A 14,036-nucleotide genomic window follows, 5' to 3' on the forward strand; every position below is an offset into this window, starting at 1 on the left:
ACTATTGCTCACACCCTTTCTTAAAGGCATGTTAAGACACCTTAGACAAAAAAAGAGGCCAAGAACAAATTCAGGGTGTTGCCTTCCTACCAGGCCAATTTTTTTCAGGTTGCCTCAGGTGCTGGCCATTCAAAGAGGAAAGAGGAGTGTGTCAAATCCACAAGCCAGGAAATATGTCAATCTGAAGATCTGTGTCCAGAAAAGAACTTTCAAAGTGCTCCCTGGCTCCGGTAACGGACAGGAAGCACACAGATCTAAAGCCAACCGAGTCTGAGTTCTTTGGTCAGAAGCAGCACTGTGTGTGGTAAAAGGTGCTGGTGAATAAGACATTCAGCAAGTCCGCAGGTGCTGGGCCACACGGAAGCATGGCAAACTGTTGGAGACTAAGACCCTCCACATTCCAACGACTTGTCCTATGCACGGGCCTCTCCCAGAAAATAGCCTAAGACGAAAATAGCACCCAGCCCTCCAGCTATAGTTCCGAGAAGAATGCATTCCATGACATGCTTGCTCCAGGGCATGCTACCTGCAATTGTTCCCGACCCCCTGCCAGGTTGGGGTTAAGTAATCACTTACAAACAGCTTCCGGTGCCATTAAAATGCTGATTCGGGCTGATTGGTCCACACCCAAGCCTCATCATCCCCCCCACTCTATTTTTCTGTTTCTACTTCCTTGTTTTCTGTATATAAAACCTACTAAAAATCCAAGTAAAGTAGACCTTGACAACCCTTTGCTTGGTCTCGTTCCTTTCTCTCTCCCATCTCTTTCAGGCAAGGTCCCCCTTGACCCCCGCGACTAACAGAAGGTCCCGCGGGCCAGGACAGCAAACTAGAAGGTGAACCCAAATGTAGGTATATCTACTCCACTGGGGACAAATCACTGCCCCCTCCGAGACAGGCTAACATACAAAGTGTGGACAGGCTGCTTCCTGCCGTTGGCCGATGGGACACTCAGGCTGGGAGCAGCCGGGTCAGCCTCAGTGAGAGGAAGCCCAGGCTTTGGAGCCACGTGTCACCTCCACCCCTGCTGCACGGATGCTGGCTCCTGAGCACACTGAGAAAACACAGCTGTGCCTGGGAAAGAGACTGAGTAGTCACAGGTTCAGAGAGTGGTCACCTTGTCCATGGATCCCCCATGCCCTGCAGCCTATTTGTGCTGCAAGAACAAGGTTGGGTCCAGTCTTGAGATGCCCCTTCTGCCTCATGTCTCGTCAGTCCAGAGAACACCCCTTCATGATGGCTTCGTAGGGCTCAGGCCCTATGGTCACAAATAATGACCCAACAGATGTTTTCCAGAATGAGACTAATTAGTTGCTGGAAAGGGTGGGATTTGGGTCCAGAACCCTAGAAGCCTCGGCTGTGTGTCTACTAGGAAGACTTGCCACAGACTTCCTGCGTGGTCTCCTACCTGCTGTTGCCTCCTTCCATCTAACCTCCATATTCCAGCCAGAGCGATCTTTCTAAAACTAACACCTGATCGTTAATTTGTTCAATCACACTCCCGTAGCACATATTTAATAAACATCAATTAGGTGCCAGTGCTAGATCTTGAGGATTCAGTAGAGATCAAGACGGAGGGCCCTTGCTTTTAGCCTTTGAATCTGCATAAGAGGTGTTTGCCTCCTAATTAATTAATAATAATGTATCAATTTTAGGTCATTAATTGTAACAAGTGTACCCTACTAATGTAAGATGTTAATAATAGGGGAACCTAGGTGTGGGCTATATGGGAATTCTCTGTACTATCTTCACAGTTTTTTTGTAAAGTTGAAACTATTCTAAAATATTTTATTTTTTTAAGTTGGGTAAATGAAAAATATTAAATAAATAACAGTACATATTGTACTTGAATTTGGAAACATAGTGAAAATTGTAGCTGAATGACTGGATTTGGCTGGTTTTGAGGATAACGGGTGGCTGAACTATCTGCTGAACACTCGTTCCTTCCCGCGGTGTGACAGGAAGATGTGTGATTAAACCGCAGCAGTACCTGCCCGCAGCTTGCAATTTCAGATGATTCTTCTGCAGCACTAATTAGAAGAGTCTTTCATCACCCACCCTGAGAATGAACAGCGACTAACCACCAAAAGCGGAGCTGAAACTTCTCCGAGAGTGAAACGTGTCTTTTTCTAGAGGGAACTGGGCCTTCTCTGTGGCTGGGCTCTCAGGGGATTTCTTAGTGGAGAGTCACTATTTACACCCAGGTTCCGGTTGACCACAGGCATTTGACTCTTCAGAAGCCTTGTGTCTTTGAGCAGTACCCTTGGCGAACAGGAGTCCTTATCTACAGCTAAGACTCCTCCCTTGGGGAAGCAGGGAGGGGGTGGGGACCATGCCCACTGGAGCCCTCCCCTCTCCTGTCTGTCTTCCCACCCTGGCACAATCACCTGAGGACCACAGCACCTGCCCCTCCCTAACCTCAGCAGCCAGGGACCCAAAGTGAGAAAATAAGTGCCAACATTCCTCATCTGCAAAATGGAGGACAAGAAAGAGTTGGTCTGAATCAGTGATTCTGGAATTTTCACCTCCATGAGAATCATCTGGACAGCTTGCTAAAGCCCAGGTCACTGGGCCCCACCTCCATAGTTCCTGTTTCATGGGGCCAATGATTTGCATTTCTAACAAGTCCCCAGGTGATACTGATGCTCTGGTTGAGAGCAACATGGTGGGAACCACAGGTTTAAATGATCTTGAGGGCATCTTTCAATTTTCACTTTTATTAAATCCATGTGTCTCAGACTCATGTGATCATAAGACTCACCCAGGAAGTCGGTGAAGCACACAGAGCAGCAAACCCCAGCCCAGACTTTCTGAAAGAATCACAAGATGAGCACCCCAGGTGATCCTTACAATCAGAGGAGTTTGGGAAACGTGATGATATCAAAACCAGGAGCACCATCAGTGAGTATGGTCTTGGAGCAGGACATGGTGGGAGATCACGGGCCTTCAAAGACAGCATGCCGGCGGCCCCAGGAGAAATGGGGGAGCTAGACGAAGGGGTGAAAAGATCAACGGGGTCAAAGCTTGGCCCTGCCCCTTGCCCATGGCATGCACAGTACTGCAGAAATCATCTCAACCACTTGGCATGAGTCTTTGCCACTCCACTCTCCATGCCATGGTATGGGGTGGGGTGGGCAGGAGGCTCAAGGGAGTACAAACAGCTAAGGTGACACAAGGTCAAAGGGTAACATTGGAAGGTCACTGATGTAACATTCATTGAATATTTTCAATATGCTTGGTTTCCTCTAACAACAACATATTGGTGAAAAGCTTCTTCCTTTTCCTTCCTTCCTTCCTTCCTTCCTTCCTTCCTTCCTTCCTTCCTTCCTTCCTTCCTTCCTTCCTTCCTTCCTTCCTTCCTTCCTTCCTCTCTCTCTCTCTGTCTCTTTCTTTCTTCCTTCCTTTCTCTTACAGGCACAGTAGTGTTCAAAGACAAACCTGGTACTAGGTATATGGGTATATGGCTTCTAGACCTTTTTATGGACCAACACGTCCAGATTTTCCCAGGACAGTTAACTATTACCCCAGTGCCCTGTCCAGTCCTCACCATTTTTTCCTCTCTCAAAAATATCCTGGTTGGGATAATAAATTATGTGGTCACCTTATTATAGCTCTAATATGCCACATGTCCATGAATCTAATCACAGTCACATATTTGTCTACTGTCTCATATTTTAAAAGATATTTTTTATATAATAGGTTGGAAGTCTTCTTATCCCCACAGTGACATGTGTTCTGAAAACACAGGCTCAGAGAGGCCAAGTGCTGTGACCAACATCACGAAGCTGTATTAGTGGCGGAATAAAGACTAAACCCTAGACCAAGGGGTGTCTTCCCTCCACTTTGATGGTGCAGTGGTCCTCCTTTTGAAACCATGTTACCTATGTTTCCCAGAAAACAAAATTCTGTCCTTAAGATGTTCATTCCTTTGAGTCTTTTAACATCAGTGTTAGGTGTCTGTTTTAAAATAAAAATATTAAAATATGGGATTAAACAGAGAGGCAGCAGAAAGCCTAGGCTACTAGGTAATTAAGGTCATGTCACCACCACAACCCCACCCTGCCCTGGCAGGAAATAGAAAGAAAAATAAGAAGCGGAGGAGAGAACAGTGAGTAGGGGGACAGACCCTCTCAGTGGGTTGCGGGGAAAGGGGTTTTAGGGCCAGGAGGGTGTCATGGCTCCTGCCTCCCAATGTGCCTGTGTGGTCCCAGCAAATACTAGTCGATTTGAATTAAACAGACACTAATACTCACTCGAACTGAAATCAATGTGAAGCTTTAGTTTGGCCTAAATTCTCCTCTCACCGATTAAGGGGCAGAGGGAAACTTCTTCTAGAGAAAGACCCAGCCAGTGACGGCAGCCCGGGAGGCTCCGTTTAAAAAAGCGATTTCAAAATGCCACTCTCCAAAAAAGAAGCCTTATTTAGGATGAGACTAAGAATCTGGAATGAAACCAAGAATTAAGGTCTTTCTCCCTTTCCTTCTGAAAAGCAGGATTCTGAGCCGCGGCATTTGTCCCTGGTGGGGACCCTCCTGTCCCTCCTGCAGCTCCGTGGGGCTGTTCAGTTCAACGAGAGACTCAAGGATGAGGCTGTTAGAAAATTGGAGAGGGGCAGCTAGAGAGCAGATGCTCCTGCCTTATAAATTAGCAGAAGATTATGCACGGCCAGCTGCACCATAGGACTGCCCGGTTTTTATACCACACCGTGATCCTCTGTGTTTGTCATATGGTCCAGCATCTGGTCAATTCCTTCCCCAACTCCCATATATCTATTCAAATCGAGCATTGGCTGGGGATTTATTTATGTGTGTGCTTCAATCTCAATCAGGATCCTCTCCTGAGGTCCAAACTTGCAACGTGGCAGAAAATTAGCCCAGCTAGTCCTTTGTATCACAAGGCTAAGTTAATCATTCACCTGGATGTAATCATTTTATTTTCACAAGGTATAGAAGGTGAATTGGTGGCCAAATAAGGAATGTGTATATGTGTGTAGATAGAGAGAGAGAGACATATGGATATATTTAATACACATAGAAGCCTCAAAGTCTTAATATACCAACAGAACCAGGTACAGAAACCCTGAAATCAGGTGAATAAGAAAAAAAAGAAATGAGATTTCCCTGTGTTTACAAAACCTGGGGCTGTATAAGTTTCTTTCCCTTATAAAGACAATGTTTCCAAAAATAAATACCTTCAATTGATTTCTTGGCATTTGGCATTTTCCTTTGCTGTCTTTTTTCATTTATTTTAGCAGGACCCAGGTATATGGCCCATTTTTGTGGTTCAGCCAAAAGAAAATTCTCATTCTCCTCTCACACCACACATCAAAAAGATTCTAGCTTGACCAAAGAATTAAATTGAAGAAACTTAAACTAAAAATAAACTTAGAAAAAAGCATTTTAACTATTTTTCTGATCTCTGGAAGACAAAGACATTTTAAAGTATAAAAACTATAGAAATCATAATGAAAAAAGATAGATTTTTTTATCCCACAGAACTTCAAATTTTATGAATCTTAAAATTTAGCATAGGCCGGGCGCGGTGGCTCACACCTGTAATCCTAGCTCTCTGGGAGGCCGAGGCGGGCGGATTGCTCGAGGTCAGGAGTTCGAAACCAGCCTGAGCAAGAGCGAGACCCCGTCTCTACTATAAATAGAAAGAAATTAATTGGCCAACTAATATATACAAAAAATTAGCCGGGCATGGTGGCGAATGCCTGTAGTCCCAGCTACTTGGGAGGCTGAGGCAGGAGGATCCCTTGAGCCCAGGAGTTTGAGGTTGCTGTGAGCTAGGCTGACGCCACGGCACTCACTCTAGCCTGGGCAACAAAGCGAGACTCTGTCTCAAAAAAAAAAAAAAAATTTAGCATAAACCAAATTAAAAGACAGTGAGGTGTGAATTTTTTCACATTTAATGAACAGAGAGTTAATATTCTTAGTGTATGAAGAACTCTTATGGAGTTCTCAGTTCTCAAATGAACAAATACAGGTTGTCAGTAATTTTTCATCATTCAACTAATTAGTACTTTTAAAATCTCAAGTTAAAACAAAATACCATTCACACCTAACAGCTAGAAAAAAAGATTAAATTATAATATGCATTTTGGCAAGGGTAGAATGAGATCAAAAAATTAGGGAAACCAATTTGGAAAGCAAATCTGCTGTAAAATGTTCATATCCCTTGACTGGGTGATTGTATTTCTGGGCTTCTGTACCAAGGGTAAAAATTTTCAAAATGAAAATAGAAAGTCATGCACAGTGATATTCACTACAGTGTATGTTTTAATAGCAAAACAAGCAAAAAGGTGGAAACAATCTTAATGCTCTTCAATTAGTGAAATGGTAAAGTACATAGGTGTATCTTTTAGACTATTATGTTCTCATTAAAAAATCAGTCTTACAAGAATTTGTAATGACATAGGAAGGGAAAATAAATTCACATTTCTCTGGCCTGCTTCATGTGACCTTTTCCATGTATTTTCCTGCAGTGTCAAGCCTACGTCAAGCTCTCCGCCAGTACCTGGCACATGAAGATGCCTTCATGAATCTTAGCTATTGTTGTCATTCTCGTTTAATCCCTGAAACAATTTTGCAAAGTTGGCATTGTTTTACCCATTTCATTGGGAGAGTGAGCCAGAGTTCAGTAAGTTCAAGCCCAAGGGCATCAAGCTGAGCTACTGTTTGAACACAGATCAGTTGACATTCACAGTCCACGCTCTTCCCAATGCATTTTGCTGCCAAGAGCAGGAGAATTCAACAAGACTCATCACAAAATTCAACAAAATCCTGCATGAAAACTGTTTGGAGGGTTGGCTATTTGTGCATTAGGGTAGGTATAGAAAGAGGCTGCTAAGTATGACTGTGGTATGAAGGGTGTATTTTAAGGTCTTAGGCTGATCATTCTTATAAGAAAGGGCTATTATAGTAATACTTTACTTGCCAAAGAGTTAAAAAAAAAAAAAAAAGAAGGAAAAATATGTACTGTTTGACTTCTTCACCATGACTTTTTCCTATTTAAAAGTTTTCTGATATCTGGAGGCAAATATGCCTATAAACTACAAGTCAGAAATTCTAAAGCTGGACCCTAATGCTCGATATTGAGTGGAATGCCATAAATGTGACCCAGCTGTTAACTTTGTGTGCTACAGAGGGGTCTCAAAATGGCCCATCAAGTGACTTATAAATATCAATGATGCAAGAAAGAGTACCTTGCTTTTTCCTACTACATCATGATGTTAAATGCATTCTCTTTGTTAGATTTTGTTCCCTACATTTTTCCTTTGTTTATTTTTGAAAGATAATATCCTTTTTACTGTATTTCAGACTTTTGTTAGTATGGAGGTTTGCACATTAGAGTTGGTTAACGAAGGAGCTCTGCAAAGTATGTCTCTGTTTGGTATAGAAAGGAGTCATTTAAAACTTTAAAATCAGTTTGAAAATATTCAAGAATTAGGAGGAAAGGGTATTATGCCAAAAAAAAAAAAGCATTATTTTAAGTTCAAAGAGAGGATTTAAGAAAAAAAGGAGATTGAGGGAAATGAGCTGCCTTCTTTTTTCCTAAGATTTAACTCATTTTAACTTTTCTTAGGTACTCTGGATGCAAACCTGTCTGTAAACTTGAAATTACATATCTCGAATCTGAAGCATGTTATTCAATGGAATACTATAAATATACTCACAGCTGTTTCCTCACATGCTTCAAAATATAGGTGTCCCGACATGGTCAGCCAAGTGGCTTTTAAATATTGATGATGCAAGAAAAATTACCTTGGTTTTATATAATTGGGCACCATTGAGATTTTGCAAGGCTTCAGATTTTACTGGTAGTAAAAGCTATAAATTGAGTCTTCCCTTAATACTAATCTCTTCATCGTGGACCTGCCCCCAAACTCTATTTTCTCAACATAATAAACAGTTGAACCCCGGCATAATTAACCAATTTTATAGGACAGTTTTATAACCAACCTAGAATATAGATGATACAAAGGTCTTCCCTTATTAGTGTGTGGCAAGCCCATTTTCATCATACATTTGTAAAGAGGTCGTTTTCTCTGACCACTTCATTCCCAAGACGAGGGCTGGGGTAGAGGGAAGGAAGAAATGGAAGTTCTCTTACCCAGAAAATTGTCCTGCTGAGTGCGATATCAGGCAGTAAAGAGCAGTTTGGAGAAGCAAATAGCAGTAGTTTGGGGTTGGAGTTCTTGCTTGGGTTTCAGGTTTGGGTGTGTGTGTGTGTGTGTGTGTGTGTGTGTGTGTGGTGTTGACAGGCTTTAAATCATAATGAAACATTTCAAAAATAGATGACATTTAACTTTAAAAACTGAACAAATGCTTATTCTAATATCATCTGAAGAAAAATATTTATCTTTTATTCATGATCGTTTAAGAAAAAAATATATTTACCTTCTGATACAAAGGTGAGTGGCCATATGGTATTGCTGTGTGATCTATGCATAGAAATCTGTGTTTGATACTGAAGCGTGTCTATACATGCACACCCATATGTGATGTTTCTACTGCTCTCTTACCGGTGGATTGCAGAGTTATTTCCATTTAGTCTCATTTAAGGTCTGGCGGGGTTGGGGTATGAGAGAGGAAGTCACTTTTCCCATGGGAAACCAAGCTTGAGTGTAGCCTCTCGATCTGGAGGAAGGGGAAGCCACTGGTACCTGGTTAACTCATCCAGGCAACCAGTGATGAGGAGCACACACGCACGGCCGCTCTCAGGCGAGCCTGCTGCTCCGCCAGCAACTACACGGTGTTTGGATCCCAGCTCTCCGTGCCTAGGGAATATTATTTCTACTGCCATGTCAAGAAACTAGCCCTTTTTTGAATTATACAAGTTTTCTTTTTGCAATCATTGATTGGATTGTGCAATAAAACTCAGGAGAAACTCTACTATCCACCAGCCAGAATCCTCCTTTAGCCAGTAATTTTGTACATTTATTGTAAACTTAAAGTTGAAGCTTGCACTCTTCAGGGTTTTTGTTTATATACAACAGCAGATATTCTGGCTAATATAAATAAAATATGAGTTTATTAGAAGGATATAAATTAACTCCCAGAACTGTTGGGAGAACTCTGCTTACTTAGGCAGAACCTACGCTAGGCAAAGCCCTATCAGCATCATGCTGGACTCAGTTGATCCCAGGTACTTGCTCTTGCGCCACCAGCCTACACCTGCCATCGCAATTAATATCCATCCAAGTAGCCCAAGCCTTTGAGACGCCCAGCCACGCTTTGGCCATATGCCTGTGCTCAGGTGTTAAAGAGTAGAAAAACGATCTGCCTGCCTTTGACTTCCACTAGACAGGGGCAAATCCTGTCTCCTACTCATCTTCGGACTGTGCCCAAATAGGAAGCATACAGTGCTTCCAGAAGCACAAAATGTTTAGGGCTTGATGATTGGCACCTCACCTACGTGTTTCCCTGAAAATAAGACGAGGTCTTATATTCATTTTTCAAGAAGACACCCTAGGGCTTATTTTCAGGGGATGCGTTATTTTTTTTAAATACAGTACAACAATCTACATTTATTCAAATATAGTTAAGTCTTCTTATTCTGGAACATCATCATAACTCTCCAAACCCCAAATTCCATCCTGAATTTCTTGCAACTCTATTTCCTTTAAAACCATTGGCCCCAATCTCTCATGTCGAGCAGTAGAGCTCTCATGGGGCAGATGAGAAGGGCTGCTCGTCTTCTTTACCGCTGTGCGACGAAATGCATGGGTTGTGCAGATGCGCTGCGTAGCCACTCCCATCACTAGGTCTTATTTTCGGGGTAGGGCTTATATTTCGCAAATGCTTAGAAATCCTGCTAGGGTTTATTTTATGGGTAGGCCTTATTTTCAGGGAAATATGGTACATTGTCTCTCTTAGCTATGACAATAACTGTATTGTTCCCATCTTAAAAAAAAAGGCTCGAGAAAAATAAGCAACTGTCACAATGATGAAATCCAAGATACTGAAATGCCATTGCAAACATAGAAGAAATCTTAAAGTATGTTCCATACAATTCTCATGTCCAATGTGTTTGAGTGTATTTCCTGTGAAAATTTGGGATCTAAATGTGATAAATATGGCAATACTCTTAACCAAAACATAGGTTTAATAAAAATATTCATTTCTTCAAACACAACAGTATCATAATACATGAGTCTTTAAGAAGAGGTTAGTGCCTGCCTGCCTATGCCATTTTATATGCTGAAAGCAAACTTTATTCAAGAGTAACCTATCTGGTTAGCTGAAAATATGGAAGGAATAATATACTCCTAGTTTAGAACAAAGAATTTATGGAGTAAAGATAAAAAGGGGCCGCTGAAGTTTTCTGCTTCTTTGTGGAACCACGGCACACTACTGCCCTCCTGTGGCCATATTTCAAGGTGCCGTCTTCGACTTCAAAACCAGCTGCTTCTGAGGACACGACAGCAGTTGCTGGAGACGACTCCTGCGTAGTTTGATCCCAATGTGTCATCATTAAAAAACTAGTTGTCATTGTACTCAGATGTGGAACTACTGAGATAATAAGTTCTGCTCAAAAGTCACAGTCTTGTTCCTAGCAATTTGCCCAAGTCTGTGCCCACAGCACAGCTTCTGTACTTTTAAAAAATATTCATTGAGTACCTATCCTGTTTGAGGCATCTCACAGGTACTTGCCCTACATTATGTCATTTAATTATTGCAATAACTATATTGACTCCATTTTATAGAGGAGAAATTGAAATGCAAAGATCAATAATTTTCCCCAAAATTGGATGCACAAAAAGGGATTTAGAATAAAAGGATTCAATTCCCCTCCCAATCTTCAAAGTCTGCTAACATCTCCCACAAAGGCTCCCATGGCTACTTGGCACACAGAAATATCACTTCCTCAGGATGTTAGTACTTAGCATATATTGCTTTACAGCATTTTATTTTAATTTTTTAGAGAAAGGGTAGGCCACCCTTAGAAGGAAGCAACCCTGCTGACACGGTGATCTGACAGTTTCTCACTCTGTCGCCCATGCTAGGGAGTGCAGTGGTGCAATCATAGCTCACTGCAACCTCAAACTCATGGGCTCCAGCGATCCTCCTGCCTCAGCCTCCCGAGTAGCTGGGACTACAAGCACGCACCACCACACCTGGTTAATTTTTCTATTTTTTTTGTTAGATACGGGGTCATGCTTTTGCTCAGGCTGGTCTCAGATTCCTGGCCTCAAGTCATCCCCCACCCCTTGGCCTCCCAAAGTGCTAGGATTACAGGTGTGAGCCACCACACCAGCCCTATTATTTTTTAAAATGTAGTAAAAACCTTGGTCCATAATCAGACGAGAGAGGTGTTAATTTGTAAAGTCCAGAACAAAATCTGCATGTGGCAGTGAACAGTAGCGATGGCTAATGTGTACCAACTGTTTTGTGCTGGGGACGTCTCAAAACGCTTCACATGATCTAAATGACTGGATCTTTATACCAACTCTGCAATGTAAGCGTTACTAATATCCCTGTGTTACAGGCGAGGAAACGAAAGCACTGAGAAGATAAATATGTTTATCCTCATGGGTTGAGTTGTGTCTCCACAAAATTCATACACTGAAGTCCTAACCCCCAGTACCTCAAAATGTAGCCTTATTTGGAAAGATGTAATTAGTGAAGACCACAGTGGAGTAGGCTGGGCCCCTAATCCAATATGACTGGCATCCTTAACACAGAAGAAACAGACACATGCACAGGGATGATGCCGTGTGAAAGTGGAATCATACTTCCACGGGCCAAGGGAAGCCAGAGATTGCAGCAAACCACCAGAAGCCAGGAGAGAGGCTTAGAATGGATTCCCCAACAGCCCTAGAAGGAAGCATCCCTGCTGACATGGGGATCTGACTTCCAGCCTCCAGAACTGAGACAATACATGTCGGCTGTTCCAAGTCGCCCAGTTTGTGGCGCTTTGTTACAGCAGCCGTAGGAAGACAGTGTGCTCATCTATAGTCACACATCTAAAGTCACGCGGGGAAGCCCGAAAGCAAACCCAGCAGTGCAGCTGGAGAACCGTGCTCTCCCACCACGCCACACAGTCTGGAGGGAGGGGGAGGAAAAAGGAGAGTGATGTTGGAAGCACCTCACGGCCGGTGGGAGTGTGGCCGGCACCCAGGACTGGGGGAAAGGACTGGATACAGAACCCCCACGCTGCAGAAGCAGTCACTGCGTGTGTCCCCAATCTCTCATTTGTGCTCCTCAACACCCAGGCTTCCCAGGGGTCGTGAGAGAAATGTGCCCGCAGCAGCCACACGGGCAATGGGGTGGCTGCCCACGCCACTTTGACCTGGCTACCAGCTGTCACACACTCAACCACAGCAACAAACAGCGTGTCCCAAAAAGGTTAGTGAGGTTTTTTTAAGCTTAATAGCTTTATTGGCATTTAATTGACATATAATAAACTGTACATATTTACAGTGTACAACCTACGTTATGACTTATGTACACATCCCTGAAACCATCACCACAACCCATATCCTGAATGGTGTACCCATCATCTGCAGAAGTCTCATAACACCCCTCTGTAATAGCCCCTCCACCCCTCCCTACCCACCTCTCTGTCCCCAGGCAGTCATCGATCCACTCTCTTTACGATGGATTAGCTGGCCTCTTATAGACTCTTACCTAGATAGCATCATAGAGTATATACTATTTCTGTCTGGCTCCTTTCACTTAGCGTAATTATCCTGAGAGTCTTCCATGTAGTTGCAGCAATTCCTGCTGAGTAGAGTTCACCAGATGAGTATACCACGATGTGTCCATCCATCTGCCTACTGATGGACATGGACACCAGATTGTTTCCATTTTGCAGCTATTACAAATAGTCTGTCATGAACATTGTGACCCAGTGTTCGTATGGACGTATGCTTTCATTTCTATTGTGTAAATACTTAGGAGTAGAATGGCTGGGTCCTAGGGTATGTGTATGTTTAATTTGTTAAGGAACTGCCAAACTATTTTCCTTAGTGATTATACTGTTTTACATTGCAACCAAGAGTATGAGAGAGTTCTGGTAGCTCAAACTGCTCCTTACCAATACTTGGTATTATTAATTTTTTTAGATTTTTGCTATTCTAGTAGCTGTGTAGTAGGATCTCGTTGTGGTTTAAATTGCTTCACTCTGATGATTAATGATGTTGAGCATCTTTCCACGTGCTTATGTGCTATATCTTCTTTAGTGTCTCCAACTCTGTAGCTCTCATCTATCAATTCCATCCAATTCTGTTGAGTCTCTGAACATCTCTTCCATGTTCCTATGCCTCAATTCCTGCTTTTTTAAAATGCAGATTTAAGCTCCATTTATTACATTGGTGTTTTCCATTTAAAACAAAGCTAGTTTGTTTTATAAGCTAGTGAGCAGGAGAGCAGCTGGTAGAGGCATCAAGACTGGAAGAAACATTTGAGGTTCTTCCCTTGCTCTCCCCACATTGTCCCTTGGCAATCCCTGCCTGGCCTGTAGCTGTGTCACTACAACAGGTTTCCAGCGCTGGAGTACAAGGACGTCTTCGTCTTTTAGGACAGCAGTAACAAAACACCATAAACTGGGTAGCTTATAAACAAGAGAAATGTATTTTTCCCATTCTGGAAGCTGAGAAGTCCAAGATCAAGGTGTTTGCAGATTCAGTATCTGGTGAAGGTCCTCTTCCAGTTCATAGATGGTGCCTTCTTGCTGTGCCTCACATGGTAGAAGACAGAGGGAGTTTCTGGAGTCCCTTTTATAAGGGCACTAATTGCATGCATGAGGGCTCCACCCTCATGTTTAATCACCCCAAAGGCTCCCCCTTCTAATATCATCACACTGGTCATCAGGTTTCAACATATGAATTTGGGGTCACACAAACATTCATTCTATAGCAAAGAGGCTATCTCGGCAGCACAAAAGCACAGCTCGGGTGAAATGCTGATGAAGACAGGTGCAGACTGCCCACCCGTCCAACCCCCCAGGTTGCGGATGATGAGTTCTGAGGAGCTTGCCTCCCTCCCAGGTACCTCCCCACTAAGGGTTAAAGATGGAGACGCAATCCG

This window comes from Microcebus murinus, chromosome 5, assembly GCF_040939455.1.
Source record: "Microcebus murinus isolate Inina chromosome 5, M.murinus_Inina_mat1.0, whole genome shotgun sequence".
NCBI lineage: Eukaryota > Metazoa > Chordata > Mammalia > Primates > Cheirogaleidae > Microcebus > Microcebus murinus.